The sequence below is a fragment of the Littorina saxatilis genome, linkage group LG10 (genome assembly GCF_037325665.1).
Source record: "Littorina saxatilis isolate snail1 linkage group LG10, US_GU_Lsax_2.0, whole genome shotgun sequence".
NCBI lineage: Eukaryota > Metazoa > Mollusca > Gastropoda > Littorinimorpha > Littorinidae > Littorina > Littorina saxatilis.
Window position 1 is genome coordinate 26,153,802 of NC_090254.1, and position 4,309 is coordinate 26,158,110.

Below are 4,309 nucleotides of genomic sequence, written 5' to 3' on the forward strand. Positions count from 1 at the left end.
CATCTTTTGGTCATTAGCCATCACCATTTCAGGTAATGAACGTGTATACCTGCAGTAAAATGTATACTTTTACCCCAAGGTTGTAAAGGTTTACGATCGACCATCTCCTGCGAAAAATAACTATATGTATTAATACAAAAGTTAATATTATTAGCAGAACATCTACGGGGCATAAAACCAACTCAAGAACCAGCCGTAAAAACAAAATATATAATCGCACTTGTAGATGCATCAACATCAAATGGCAGACAGACAGAGAGACAGACAGACGAACGCAGGCACGGACGGATGAACACGGACGCAGGGGCAGGCAGAAAAACAGACAGGTCAGCAGGTAGGTAAATCGATGGATAGAGATACAAATAAACAGACAGACAGACAGACAGGCAATAAAGCACGAAGGTAGGGGAAGGGCTCCTAATATGGACCACTTTTTGTTTCATGCTGATAAATAGCTTGTTTTCTCGCAAAGAAGTTTCATTTTGTGTTTGGTAGTCCTTCTTTCTTAGGTTAACCGTTAGGCCTAATTAGAATAAAATAGCTTTGATACACATTCAGCAAAAATTAAATACAGAAAAAAATCACAAAGGGTCCATATTAGCCAGTGAAGCGGCCTTCACGAATTACTGTAAAAAGCCCCCTATATTTCAAAATAACATGATACAACTTAGTGTACAAGTCAGCCTAATTAAAATATGCTCTGTTTCGGGTTGATGAGAGCATTATTTGAAGCACAGCAGGAAACTAAAGAAGCTTATCAAAAACAGAGTGAAACTAAGTGAAATTATCAACTTCCACGAAAAGAAGACTTTTCGTTGCATTTTTTTTAAATCTCGAGGGCTAGTTATAGGTTATTACCAGCAAGCTTCTTAATGAATTAATGAAAATAGCCTTTAGCTTTTATTTTCTTCGATTTGTTGAAGGTGGTCCATATTAGGGGACTCGCACATACTTTGAGATTTTGCTATTATTTTTTGTTTGCAGTAGAAACTCGGGGTCATATATAGCCATTTTTGTTTGATAAAAGCTTTGGCTGTAGACAGAAACGAGTCCGTTTTAGGCGGCAAATTTAGAGTGAACGCTGCCAAAAGTGAAAAAAGAGAAAAAGCCTAACGGTTTTGAGATTTGTGTTTTGACATGTGCAAGTTATCCAGAGAGGGTGAATACAGCGAATAAAACTTTTTTGAGCGCTCTAGCGCCGTTAGTTTGTGGTGGTCCATATTAGGAGCCGGTCCATATTAGGAGCCCTTCCCCTAAGTATAGCATGCAGAAACTGACAAACAGGCGGATAGATGGAAAGGCAGGCAAAGAGACTGACAGACAAACTGTCAGACACACAGGATAGCATGAAGCCAGCCAGTCAGCCAGACCCAGCCAGACAGGAGTGGAGAGAACAAGCGAAGAAGAACAATCGATAATACTCATAGTTACCTGTCTGATTAATCACATCCTGCCATTCACCCGGGTGAATTATAACGAAGGTAGTTAAACGCAAAGTGAAACTGATTCGTGTTGTGGGGATTGAAAGCTTTCAATTCATAAATAAGCAAAAGTGCTGCATACGATTGGCGTTTCTGTCATGCGATACATGTAGCTGAAAGGAAAGGGGGAAAAAACAAAAATAAAAACCCTGGTCTATCTGTTTGACATTTTCTTGATTAATAATGGTGATGATGGAGGAGGTGTTTGCAGAAAACAAACACAGCAGTGAAGGGAACATTTATCTGTCTTCAGTTTCGCTGCCGAGTAAAGGGAGCACGATGATCTGTTCGAATACGAGAAAGAGAGAGAGAGAGAGAGAGAGAGAGAGAGAGAGAGAGAGAGAGAGAGAGAGAGAGAGAGTGTGTGTGTGTGTGTGTGTTTGTGCGTGCATGCATGCGTGCGTGAACGTGTGTGTCTGTATATGTGTGTGCGTGCATTCGTGCGTTCGTGCGTTTTGCGTGCGTGTGTGACGCTGGGAAAATTTAACAAGATATGAATAAGAGCGATTTGCACCCGCCCCAACCACCACCCCTCCCCCCTTACCACCAACTGCCCCCACTCCTCCCCCCTTACCACCAACTGCCCCCACTCCTTTCTTCTGGTTCGTACAAGAATTCCTCAGGAAGTCAAATCATCACCCTCTGAATTTCCTAACCTACTCTGTGCAAGGCCTGGCTGTCTAATGTCATCCACATCACCATTCAACCCAAGACTCCCCCCCCCCTAACAAACAAAGAAAATTAAAAAGAAAAGAAAAGAAAAAAGCAATGCGAAAAAAATATTCGGGCAGTTGTATTACAAGACCTTAGTGTATGGTAGGCTGACAAGCAAAGTATGTCTTGTCAACGAGTTCCAGACACAGAGACAACGGGGACTGATTTCCCGATGCACGTGCATATTGGCTTCTCTTTGAGAAATCTGTCTGATGGTGCTGTGAATAAGACCTTTTTTTCTCTGCATAGGTTCGGTTCTTCTGAAGTCCTTATGTTCCCAGTGACTGCGTTTAATCCAGGCACTCCACGTTTTTATGACATCAAAGGGAGTAGCAAGACTTGGGTCCACTAGGCTATTGGTGGCATTTTGTCACTACTGTTGACTTTCTGATGAGGGTTTCAGAGTTTGGTGAGGCATATGAGAGAGAGAGAGAGAGAGAGAGAGAGAGAGAGAGAGAGAGAGAGAGACAGAGAGAGACAGAGAGAGACAGAGAGAGACAGAGAGAGTGAAAGAGACAGAGAGAGTGAAAGAGACAGAGAGAGAGAGACAGAGACAGAGGGAGAGAGAGAGAGAGAGAGTGAGAGAGGAAGAGAGAGAGGGAGAGAGAGGGAGAGAGAGAGGGAGAGAGAGAGGGAGAGAGAGAGGGAGAGAGAGAGGGAGATGGAGAGAGAGAGGGAGAGAGAGGGGGGGGGGGGGGGGGGGTGGGGGGGGGGGGGGGGGGGGTTGCCTGCGTGGGCGCAAATGGCCGAGAAGTGCTCGTTTGCGTGTGACTTCCGGTCTGGTCTTCTTGCGTTGGCGGGTTTGTGCGTGTCTCTCTGACTGCTTCATAGTGTGTGTTCGTGCGCGCGTTCGTATCTATACACATTCCTAACTTCTCACCCTCCCCACCCCTGACTTCTTACCTTCTACGTGTGCGCGTATGTATTTGAATGTAAATGTGACTTTACCTTTTATGTATCCATCTTCTTCGATTTCCGAGATCCTTGAAATTATCATTTCAAAAGCACTACAGCTCAAAACCTGCAAGGACACTCCACATGCAATCCACAACCATTTGCTTCTCATCAATTCCACAACTGAGGTATCAACGTACATATTCTGACCCACAACGTGACCATGTCCAGTTTACTCCTAACCTTCCAGTTCCCTGTTTCACCTCGGTGCGCCCATGCCACCCTTCAGTACTGGTATTTGGCAACATCTTCTCACCCAGTCAATCAATTTTCGGTACAAAGTAGCGATTCGATTGACGTACCGATGCTTGATGGTAGTCTGATGACAAATGGACTGGGGGAGATAGTGAGAAAGGGCAAAGGGGGATGCTGGCAAAAGTGGCAATGAAACCGAGTTGAAAGGGAAAGGGGGAGTACGGGTTGGAATGAGGGGGCGGGGGGTTAGAAGGGCCAGGGGAAAGAAGGACCTCAAAATGGATATTAAATCGAGGAAAACGAGTTATAAAGAGAAAAGGAGGGCAAAGTCGGAGAAGAAAAAACAACAAACTGGCCTACAAATTGAGGAGAAAGAAAGTTGTGAAGGGGAAGAGGGGGAGAAGGAGGGCCCAAAATGGCCAACAAATCGCATTTGTCGTCTTTCTGTCTGTCTTGCCCCAGGTTCTTCTCTCAGTCCCCCTGGGGGGATTTCTCTCTTATGGTGTTTTGCTTGTCATTCTAGACTGCCGGAGTAGCTTTTAAAGCGAGAAGGGGTGTACAGGGCGAGTTGGGGAGGGATGTCATTCTTGTTGCTGTGTATTATGAGTTCATGCTTTATTAAAGGTAGCCCATTTCTCTTTTAAACGATTACACCACCAACAATCTGGCCAGACTCTTTAATGGAATGAGAGCACCCTTTCGCTTGGGCAGCTACTTCAAGAGTTGTACACCGGATAAGAACATCCTTCAACTTAAAATTCACACCATGCATCAACAGCGTGATCGCGATCTGAGCATAGTATAATTTTTTGCTGACTTTATTTAACAGATTGGCAAAGGTGTCCATGTGACTGTATTTATAATCTGTCTGCGCGCACGCACATGTATATACATACGGGAATCTGTTCTTCATTCGGAATCATATGCGACGTAGGTCTTTCTAACGACACACATGAAACTTAGGC